Source organism: Cryptotermes secundus, unplaced genomic scaffold (genome assembly GCF_002891405.2).
Source record: "Cryptotermes secundus unplaced genomic scaffold, Csec_1.0 scaffold2355, whole genome shotgun sequence".
NCBI lineage: Eukaryota > Metazoa > Arthropoda > Insecta > Blattodea > Kalotermitidae > Cryptotermes > Cryptotermes secundus.
In genome coordinates, this window is record NW_019735496.1 from 65,792 (window position 1) to 77,598 (window position 11,807).

General features: G+C 37.8%; 1 pseudogene; it reads left to right on the plus strand.

The window, feature by feature from the left end:
* LOC111869496 overlaps window positions 1–11,807 on the plus strand; it is a 46,404-nt pseudogene that overhangs the window by 17,733 nt on the left and 16,864 nt on the right.

The following is an 11,807-nucleotide window of genomic DNA, read 5'->3' on the forward strand; positions in this document are numbered from 1 at the left end:
ACTTCCACGTGTCTACTAAATCTTAATCAGTGCATTGATAATGTCAGCGGCAGCAATCTACTTGATTTAATTTTTTCTAACTTAAGCGACATAAGTATTACTCCTGTTGACTCTGGACTTATTAAGCCTGACAATTACCACCCCCCACTAATTATCAATATTTGTTTGTCCCTTGCCACTTGTATTCAAAATTATAAATATTCGTACCGTAAATTTTCGTCTGGGGATTATGCACTGCTTTATAATAATCTCTCAACTTACGACTGGTCCTGTGTATATGGTACCACCTCCGTGGATTCTGCTGTCGCCGGCCTCAATGCTGCTGTTCAAGATGCCATGGAACATGCAATTCCCCGTGGCATCATAAACACTCGTATGAAATTTCCGCACTGGTATTCTAGTTCCTTAAAGTATTACATAAGGAAAAAGAACTATTTTTACAGACGTTTTAAGAAAAAGAAATCCGATTGCCTTTACCAAAAATTTTCCTATTATCGTAAGCTAGTTAAGTCTACTATTAAGTCTGACAGACTTAGATGGTTGAAATCTGTGGACGAAAATTTAAAGTCGCAACCCAAGCAATTCTGGAAATATGTGGCCTCCTTTAGGAAAAGAAATTCAAATTCCATCCAGCTTGAGGTTGATGGTAAGCATTTAATCGAACCTCATGACATTGCTGATGAATTTTCAAAACATTTTCAAACAGTGTACCACAATCCTGGTCCTATTGTCTTCCCCAACCTATTGTCATCTTCCGAATTCTTACCTTTAGCGTCTGTTTCAGATTCCGATGTTATTAAAGCTATTAAGCGCCTGAGACCATCTAAGTCTGTTGGAGTCGATGACATCCCTGGATTCATTATTAAGGGTTGTACTGATATATTTGTACCTATTCTGAAACACATCTTTAATCTAAGCTTATCTCAGCATAACTTTCCCTCCTTATGGAAGCAAGCAGCAATTGTCCCTGTTCTCAAGAAAGGCAAAAGCACCTCTGTTAGCAACTATAGGCCTATATCCTTACTCAGTAATTTTTCTAAAATATTCGAATTTATTGTTCATGAACATGTTTCCCATTATCTAAAATCAAAAATTAGTCCTTATCAGCACGGCTTCTCTAAAACAAAATCCACAAGCACTAATTTGGTGACTTACATTGATTTTATCTCCCCTATAGTTGGCTCCCAGAGACAAGCTGATGCCATTTATTTTGATCTGAGCAATGCATTCGACCTTGTCCCACATTCTCTTCTTCTTCACAAGCTAAGTGCTGCTGGGCTTTCTGGTGGTTATGTAAGCTGGTTTCGCAGTTACCTATCCAACCGGAAATCCCAGGTCCGTGTTTCTGGTGTTCTTTCCTCACCCTTTGAAGTTCTCTCAGGTGTACCTCAGGGATCTGTCTTGGGACCCCTTCTCTTCAATGTGTTTATTAATGACATGTGTGATGCAGTTGCCCATTCTAAGTGTCTGCTTTTTGCTGATGACATCAAAATTTACCGAGCCATTAGTTCCCCTCATGACTGCTATCTACTACAGTCTGACGTTAACTCTATACAAGGTTGGTGCATTGCAAACTGTATGAAACTCAACATCAGTAAAACTAAAGTTATATCCTTCACCAGGAAAACCAACTTACTTATCTACGATTATAAACTTTTTCAAACGTCAATAGCCCGGACCGATTCTGTAAAAGACCTGGGAGTGTTTATTGATGCTAAGCTATATTTCCATGACCAGGTCAATTACATTTTCTCTCAATGTGCGAAACTATTGGGTCTAGTTCGTAACATTACCTACAATTTCTCTTCGCTAGACTGTATGTTCAGTTTGTACACTACGTTAGTTAGGTCTAAACTTGAATATGCGTCCGTAGTCTGGAATTCGATTACGTCAACTGATGCCAACAAGCTGGAACGCATCCAGCAGAGGTTTGCGGCCCTTTGTTTTAAACGTTTCTTTCCTAAAGTTCACTACAATTATTCTCTTGCTCTTGAGGAGTTAAAATTACATACTTTATGTACTAGGAGACATCGCCTTGATGCTCTCTTTCTTATTCAAGTTTATTTTGGCTCTAAATTCTGCCCTTCTGCCCTGGAAATTGTTGGTCTCCGAGTTCCTGCTCGGTATATCAGAGATTTTGCATTGTTCAATGTTTGCTCCTTATTTAAAAATTGTCCCTCTGCTAGATGCGCAGCAGCTGCTAACGTTGTCTGCAGGGAGGTTGACGTATTCGGAGCCAGGAAAGTTTTACCCAAACAAATTTTAAATATAATATAGCTGTTAGTATTTTTATTAAATATTTCTGTTTCAGTCCATATCAGCTATTTGTTTGTTTACTTATACTTTTACTTTATTCATTATTATTTCTTCTCAGTACTTACTTGTAATTTGTATGTTAATTTAATAAGTTTGTCTAGAATGTAATTCATTTTTCTGCACTGTGCTGTGTCTGAAATTGGCCTTGCGGCTGTTGACTTGGCACATTAATAATTAAGAATTGAATTGAACTGAATTAATTGAATTGAATTATTATTATTATTATGTATGTTATTTATGTATTAATTTGTTTTCCTCCAACATTAACCTTTAATCATTGTTTGACTTTATATTGTGTTTGTCCAGTATGTAACTACTTCTATCATACACTGTGCTGAGTCTATAATTGGCCTTACGGCTGTTGGCTCAGCACATAAATAATAAAGAATTGAATTGAATTGAATTATATATTTTTTCAGATTAATTGTTGAGCCTCCCTTACAATTTTGTAATGAAACATCGTAATTTGCTATTTGTCTACGGATGCGTATGCGAGATGGAACCAACGACTGATTTGATGTTATAAAACATCAATCAGGTTTTAATTTTGGTTTTTATATAAGACTTTTATTGGTTTTGAATAACCTATATTTTATATTCTTATTTTAATTGTCTTAAATGATTTACGATATTGTATCTGACTTTACGTGCTGCAGTTCAGTGGTGTGTCTGTTGAAGTGTATTCACCTGAAGATGGCCACTAGTGGCTGAAATATGTAGTGAACTGTATTTGGGCGTTGTCCCTGAGGTTCTTTGATTGTTGTGTTGTGATGGCCCAATAAATAAGTTGTATGTATTGTAACACAGCAGGATGCACGAAATGAAAACTTTAAAGAATTTATGAAAATGGTTGAGACAGAAACTGGATTGACTATAAGAGCTGTTCATTCTGATAATGGTGGTGAATTTTGCGGCAAATAATTCAATGACATGTTAAAACAAATGGGAGTTAAAAGGGAATTCTCTGTGCCGTATAATCCACAACAAAATGGAACTGCCGAATGAGCTAATCGCAGTATTCTGGAAAAAAACAAGCTGTATGTTGTATGATTCCAGCTGAAAGAAAAGATTCTGGGCTGAAGCAGCACAAACAACCATATATATTTTGAACAGATCACCTCACAAGAAACTAAAGAACCAATTGCCTGAAGAAATATGGACAGGAGAAAAGATTGATCTTTTCCACATAAACATTTTTGGATGTCCAGTTATCGCTCACGTATCAGGGAAACACCAAAAATTGGATGCTGTGAGCAAGAAATACATTTTTTGGGGATATTTATTATTATTAAGATTTCGCCATTCACTACGACAATTTATTTTATCTATTTTGCGTCCCCCTGTAATTTCTAATTAGTCGCTATTCCCTATCGGTACGGGTGCTTGTTATTAGCCCCGTTCAGCCAGACACATGACACAGCTTAAAGTCCCTCCCGGAGGACTTGTTCCCTGACTTTTTCCACCCTTATAAATTTCACGACCTCTGCCGGGTTTCAACCCGCATACCTTGAATCATGAGGTGGGAACATTACCCCTAAACTACAGAGCCCCCCCCCCCTTCTTTTTTGTGGGATATAGTGAGGACAGTAAAGCTTATCGGTTATCAGATCCCCTCAGTTTGTCTCAAATAGTTAAGGCAAGAGATGTAGAATTTCTGGAATAAGAAATTATAAACAAGAAAGAGAGTGAGAAAGGATTTCAGCTTAGAGAGATTCTTCCAGAGTTGTCAAGTTTCTACCTCGATCCACAAGATGAAAAACTGATTCTGAAAGAACAAAACCCCGAAGAAGAACAAACACAAGTAGGAAATAAAGGAAATGAAGTTCCATTAGAGCCGAACGGCTTAGAATAATTACCAGGAAATTTGGAAGAAAGAAGATATCCACTTCAGAACAGGAAACAGAAAGAATTTCCACAATTTATTACCTACTTAGCCATGCATAAAGATGAGGAGTCAGAACCAGTCACATATGAAGAGGCACTGCCAAGCTCTGATAAATCTAAATGGAAAGAAGCTATTCAACAGGAGCTAGAAGCTTTTCAAACAAACGAAGCATGGACAATAGTAGACAGACCGTCAAATAAGCCAGTATTGAAGTCAAAATGGGTCTTCAAAATTAAATGAGATGCTGAAGGAAATATTACATGTCACAGCACGTTTAGTGGCAAAAGGTTGTATCCAAACAAAGGGAAACTTTCGCTCCCATAGTGAAACACTCATCAATGCATTTGTTATTTGCTTTAGCTGCTAAGCATGATTGGAACATTGAGCACCTTGATGTCTACCACGTTTTTAAACGGAGATATTGAGGAAGTTATATATATGGAGCTTCCTGAATGATATGATATTAAGGGGGAGTCTTAATAAAGCAGGGTTAGATTGAACGCTGATTCTTACTTATCATTCGATCCATGTAGAAGTGAAAATAACAGTTTCAGCCATTGATGGCCATCATCAGAAGGCAACCAACATTTCAAAGGAAGTGCTTCACGTGTGTTATGTTCATGTGTTGTATTGTAAGGGTTAAAACACTAGTATTTAAAATATTTTTTGTTATAACTAATAGGTTTTTTGGTTGATCAGAATTTTGCTGTGAGTCCCTGTGATGGTTGTGTTCCTTCACAGTAGGTCATCTGTATTGTGTTATTCCTGTTTGTGTGTGATGGATTGTGGTGTTGTTTCGTGCGATATGCTTCAGTGAAGTGTTGATCACGTTCTGATGATGGCCATCATCAGCTGACGCACATAAAGGCTCTGTTTTATTACTAAAAAACATTTTGCACTTGATGGAATTCAATCCAAATTTTACTTGTGTGGTACACAGTCCATGGGCTGAGGACAATGTCTATTATAAAGTGTATACATTTAAAGTAACTTCTTCCCATAAGTAAGAAGTAATCAGTTATAAGGTGTGATCAGAATGTGTTTTAACCATGGGATCTCATTTTTCTGTGTACCCTGAATGGACTTGGTACATAAAGTAAATGTATTTTAAAATGCCAGTTTTCAAGCTGTTTGATTTGGTACATCCATAGAAGAGTGGTTACAATGCGGCTTTGACAGATATTTACTTGATAATCAGGATTCTGTGCTCTTGACATGAAGGCTCGCTCATCTGAATCATGATATCATGAGCATGAATTATGTTGTAGCAGATTCATTGTAATCTGTTCGGTGATTGGATTCTTACATGCTTTAAGCCAAGCTGTTTTTAGCTGTGCCAGGTGGCACAATATCTGCCCCATGTAAGAGAGACGATGGGAGGACGAACACGAGCCTGCATGGTTTATGAATTTTAATTATTGACAATCTAAAAAACTTTTAATTAGCATCAAGGAATTTTATACACTTTTTTAAAACTTACATTCCCGGGAAACTGCTGTGTTTATGAAATGTTCTATTCTGTGTACTGTGTGTTGTAACATATAAGTGTACGTACTTTGCATGTAAACAAATTATATGATAGTGATTTCCTATTTGTAGTGATGTTTGCCCTCTGAGGATGGTCCACAGAGACCGAAACATGTAAGGGTGTTAAGTTTTTATGTAGTAAAAGACTTACGGTCACATTGGACGGGGTGATTTATACTTTGTATTTTTAACTTCATGGCAAAAGTGAATGTTTTCATGTCTGTGAAGGATATACCAAACGTATACTAAAGGTCTCTTGTTTGTGCATCCATGAGGAAACCATGTTTCACACTGTTTTAAAAGGTCCACTGCATAACCTAACTCCATGGAGCACAATCCATCTTGGATCTGGTAGACGGTCAAGAAATTCTCTGCCTTTTATGTATCTCTAAGGTTTGTTACCATGTTCAAAAGAGCCTGCCACTGATGCTCTTCCTGGGCCACATGATTCCAGTCCACATTCTTCCACCCTTTTTCTTTAAGATGGTTTTAATATTATCCTCCCATATATACCCAAGTCTTCCAAAAGGTTTTTCACTTCTGGTTTTCTGATGAAAATTTTGTATACATTTCTGATTCCTCCCTTGGGTCCTCCATGCCCACCTCATCTTCCGCATTTCGATAATATTTGGTGAAAAGTACATAAAAATTATGAAGTTCCTAGTGCAGTTTTCTCCATCTCCTGGCATAAGCCTAACTGACATGCCAGGTGATGAAATGTCTCCACCCTCCTAGTGGCAAATATTCTCCTTAATTTTTTGTTCTCAGACACCTTCTGTGTTCTTCCCTTAATATGAGAGACCACATTTCATGTCCATATACAACTACAGGTAAAATTACAATTTTATGTATTTTACTTAACTATGCAAATTAGTTATTTTTCCTTTTGGTCAGTGAAATAGTTATTAAATTGTGTACCACCACTAAGGCATATTACCATCTTGTTACCACTTACTGTTGACAGGTTTTGCACAATATGTGTCAGAGTTTTTGTTGATACATAATGTCTGCCCTGACAGGATGGATGTGTGTTGCCTCTTTTTCTGTCCAGGATGATAGCATGCCAAGTTTCAGCCAATCATTTATTTGTGCTTTAAGTGCAGAATTGTATTCAACATGCTAAGGACATATTTAGAACAGTATTTAAAGTATGAATACTTGGAAACGGATGCTGTATATGAATTTTCCACAGAGTTAATTTTGTCATTCAACAAACCAGCAACTGTCTGACAGTAACAAAAATTTTGTCTTGGACCCAGATGTGGTTTGACACCAAGACAGACTGGCTGACTGTCAATTGTAACATAACTTTGACTTTAACTTGAGAGCCAGTGATAGAGAATGATAGCCAGTGAATGGACAGTCATGGCTAGAAGTTAGTCACCATTGTGAGTTAGTTGTGAGGAAGTCACCAGCTGGTAAAGACATAAACAGAGGATATTGTTGGGATCCATTACCAGTTAACAGCTAGTGAAGACAAACTGAAAATACTTAGTGCGTGTTGCAGTGAGAAGTCAAGTGCGTGAATTAGTGAGAGCATTACATAATTACTTGCAGTTGCAAGTTGTAAGAGTTCAGTCACTAACACATGACAATATGCTAAAACAGAACTTAGATGCAGGCAAAGTCTAGTAGCTGTAAGTGGTAGCAAAATTCCTTGGCATTCTGACACTAATATAAGAGGCCAGTTTGTGGAGAAATGCTTAATTCATATTCCAGGTAACCTACACCTGGATAATGACGTTTCTTCATGAGTTTAAAAAAAGGGAACAGTATCACTTGTTATGCACATTCTCACTTTACATTATTTTGCTATAATGTGAATTCATATCTGCAGTAAATATTGTTACACACCTGTGCAATCACCTTACATGCAGCACATAGTTGCTTAGGTACAGTCAGGCATCTCATTATATCTGCTGTTGTAGACCATTTTGCATCTCAACATTTTATCTTCTTAGTTTTGTGCATCCCATAAACTTAAAACTGACCATCATGAGCAAACATAGGCGCAGTGATGGAAGTGCTGTGAGTGACAAGAAACACCTGAGGAAGTAGTAGATGTGATAAAGAGGTACGAACATAACAGATGTGTGGTTGACATAGCCCGTGCCACAGGAATCCCTGAGTCAGTTCTAAGAATTATAAGGAAACAAGCTGAGGAAATTAAGGAAGGCTGTAAAAATACAGTGAGAACGATGGCTAATAAGCTCACACAAAGTAATGAGTGAGTTATGGAAGAATTGGAAAGGATGCTGGCTCAGTGGATTGTGTGTCAACACCAATGTGACAGTCCTCTAACCACTGTGACCATTCAGGCTAAAGCAAGGAGTTTGTTTGAGAACCTGAATGCTACTTCATCCAGATCTGAAAGTGCAATCATTTGCTGCTATTGCTGGGTGGCTTGAACACTTTTAAAGGGTGAAATTGATTCCACAGCCTTAAGGTGACCTAACAAATTAAGCTGCAGAAGCTGATTTAGTTGCTGCTGAGAAATTTCAAGCAATCCTCCAACTGACAGCTGAATGGCATGGATATTTGCCTCAGCTAATGTTCAGTATGGATGAGACCAGGTTCTAGAAGCGGAGGATGAGCAAAATGTTTGTGTCAGTCCAAGAGAAGGTGGCCCCAGGACTTGAAGCTTCCAAGGATCACTGCACCCTACTGTTAGGTGGAAACATATGGAGATTATAAAAATATAACTTCTGATATACATTATTCAGAAAACCCTCAAGCACTCACTAGTTAGCCTGTGGGGGTTTTGACTGTTTTGTGGCAATCTGGTAAGAAAGCTTGGATTACAGCAAACTTATTTGAATCTTATTTTGCCAGTGAACTTCTTCATGTATTGAAGAATTACTGTGAGAGAGTGAACATACTCTTTTTAAAATTCCTCTCCTGGATAATTCTCCAGGACCCCCCACACATTTCTGATTTCAGTGAGAACATTAATGTGATGGTCCTGTAACCAAATCCCATATTCAACCAATGGATTGGGTGTTACTGCTTTTTTTAAGAGTTATTATCTTCAGAAAACATTCATCCAGCTGATTAAGGGCACAACTGATAGCAAAAACCAACTTTATATGAAAAATATCTGGAGGAATCATTATAATAAAAGGGCAACTGACAGAATTGGAGGTGTGTGGGAAGAAGAGTCACAGTCCTGCAAGAATGGAGTTTGGAAAAATATTTGACCTGATGTCACTAACGACCATGGCTTTGATCCAGAAGAGGAGGCTGGCAATTTGAGGCATACCATCATTGGCATAGCTAGGACTGGTGGATCTGAGGATGCAAATGAGGACTGTAGAGGAATTCAGTCCCACACAGAGGAACTCAGCAACTAAAATCCTCTGGAGCTGGGGAAAATATTAAATGATGAAGATGAATCCTCTGATGTGAAGCGTCTTAAACACCTTTCAGCAAAGCAAGTGATTGAATATTTTAAGCACACTGTCACTGCTACTGGCATCATAAATTGTAATGTTGCCAGCAGAGAGAGGAGTGCTATGGCTTGTTGTAAAGAACTCTATAGAGAGAGTCATAAAGCTGCATATCATCTCTCTCTCCATCACTTCCTCAACACAGCTGAAGTTGTCAGTTCACTTGCTCCTCAAGAGAGGCAGTCCAGCCTGATCATGCTCCACACTCACCATCATCCCCTAAGCCATCTGATTAAATGATATAAATTGATTGTGAAATGAGTAATGCAATTTTTTTTATTTCAATCATGTTTCTCTATTTTGGAATGCATCACTATTTTTACATGTTTTTTGTGTCACGCAACAAATAAATCCACGTAGGTCTCAAATTCAGTAGAACCTTTATTGTTCTTCACTTATACAACCACACGCTTTACAGTCGTTAGCACTTGCAGTATTACAATGACTGCTTACAATATCTCGGCCAGTACATCTGTATCTCTTGGCGTCTGTCCCGAGACTGACTTCTTCGGCGGTTGAACTAACTATCTCTTGTCAAAGCTGGGCTTTTATATCTCGGCAGTTGCTATACAATGCCTTCTGTTGTCTATCACCGGGGAAATGCTGCTATGCAAACGAGCCTTTGTTATAACCGTGGAAACTCATCTCTATGCAATGCTCACTGTTAGAATTACAGTATCGCTATTGTTACTTCCTAGGCAACGGCCTGTTCTAGCATTTCCATGGAAGTAACCCTTCTGGATTCCAAACATGTGACACTATTATAACCGTGTTAAAATTAATTCACTTTGAGTGATTTTGCTTTACATGACAATTTCTGGAAATCAATCAATCACATAACAAGGAATAGCTGTATTGTGAATCAGTGATTCTTGTTAGCAGTACCATAATTTTGTTGCTCTGGAAAAGAGTTAGGTTTATGTTTATAGATATGGGATTTTTAGTGGTATATTCTTGAAGGTTGAATATTTTAATTTAATATTAATTGCTTATTCAGATAAATACATGACTTTCTTACAGTGATCAAAGTATTCCTCGCCTGGGCCAGATGATTACTGACTATGATCCACCCATTAAGAAACTGTCAGAAGAATTTGTGCCTCATGCCAAACTGCTAATTACAGCACTTGTGTCCATGTGTCCAATTTATGGCAACAGAAATCTTTCTGCAGAAAAATGGAGGTAAGCAATAGAAACATAATTTTGGACTGATGTTAGCATAGTCTGCAATTTAGAATACTGAAATTCACACTGCAATGGTACATGCTTTTAATGATCTTTTTTCTTCTAATTCTTTACAGATCAGACCAAAGACTTAGTTTGGCTGGAAACCCAGGCCAGCTACTGAAACCATCACAGACACCCACAATGTCTTGTGAATACCTGTCACTTGATACAATGGAGAGGTGGATAATATGTAAGTGTTCTCAGTATTTGCTTCTTTGAAGCATGAAGTTGATATTCTGCTTGCATAATATTGTGCAAAGATTTGAGACAATATTTTTTTTGCTAGTGGGGTAAGACTCTCTTGTACTGTGGCCTATTGTACCAGCCCTAGATGATAGGTGAGGGTGATTGTGAAGCAATTGGTGGAATGAATATTGGCAGGGGAAATCAAAGTACTCGGAGAAAACTTGCCCCAGCACCACTGTCCACCACAAATGCCACTTGATCAGACCTGGGATTGAACCCGGGCTGCTGCAGTGGGAAGCCAGCAACTAACCGCTTGAGCTATGGCGCAGCCTGAGACAGTATTAATACAGTTTGACGAGGCATTATTTGTTACCTGATATATTTAAGATAAATTTTGCAAATAAGTGCACAGACTGTCTGCTTACATGTCAGGATATGAAAATGCACATGCTGTCTTCACCATTTGGCTCATTTTATATTTCATGGAACCATAATTTCTGTGGGTGTAAGTCATTCGTAGCCTTCACATAGTTTTGACTCCAATGATCATTTTGTTTTTCAGCATTTATGTGAAGTACTCTTGATATTCAAGTTAAGCCTTTAAAACGCAATAGTAACTATATGTACCATCAGGTTAAACTAAATTTTATGCAAAGAGTGTATTTATTTGTTCCGTATGATTCTCAGGAGCTGGGGTAGCGCAGTCAGTATTCTTACTGGCCATGTGATGGAGTTCGAGTCCTGGTAGACTTATTGTCTTATTGTTTCTATTGAATGGGAGGCATAAACAGTCCAGATGACCCACAGCAGTGTATTTCTGAATCACTCTCTTATGTGTAGAGAATGGGATGAATATGTTTGTAATTAATATTGTGCTTTGTTTCAGTTGGTTTTATGCTCTGCCATCAATTTCTAGGCCAAGACAAGCTACAGGGTTGGCCTAGTAACTGTGGCTCAGGGCCCTTGAGTCAAGCTGGGTCATTGCTCTTTTCCGTGACGAAGTTCTCTATATACACGCATATATTCAAAATATTTTGATGGAATCAAAGGATATGGGAAAAGGATTTCAGAAGTGAAGGATTGCTACAGTCAAGCTATACAGAAAGCGTAAGTGTTTATTTTTATGTTAGGAGTTTAATTATGAAAAAACTTATTTTCTACAGTTTCAAACTAAAAACAGTAAAAACTTAAATGTTGAAGTTAGTTATTTAAACAATCAA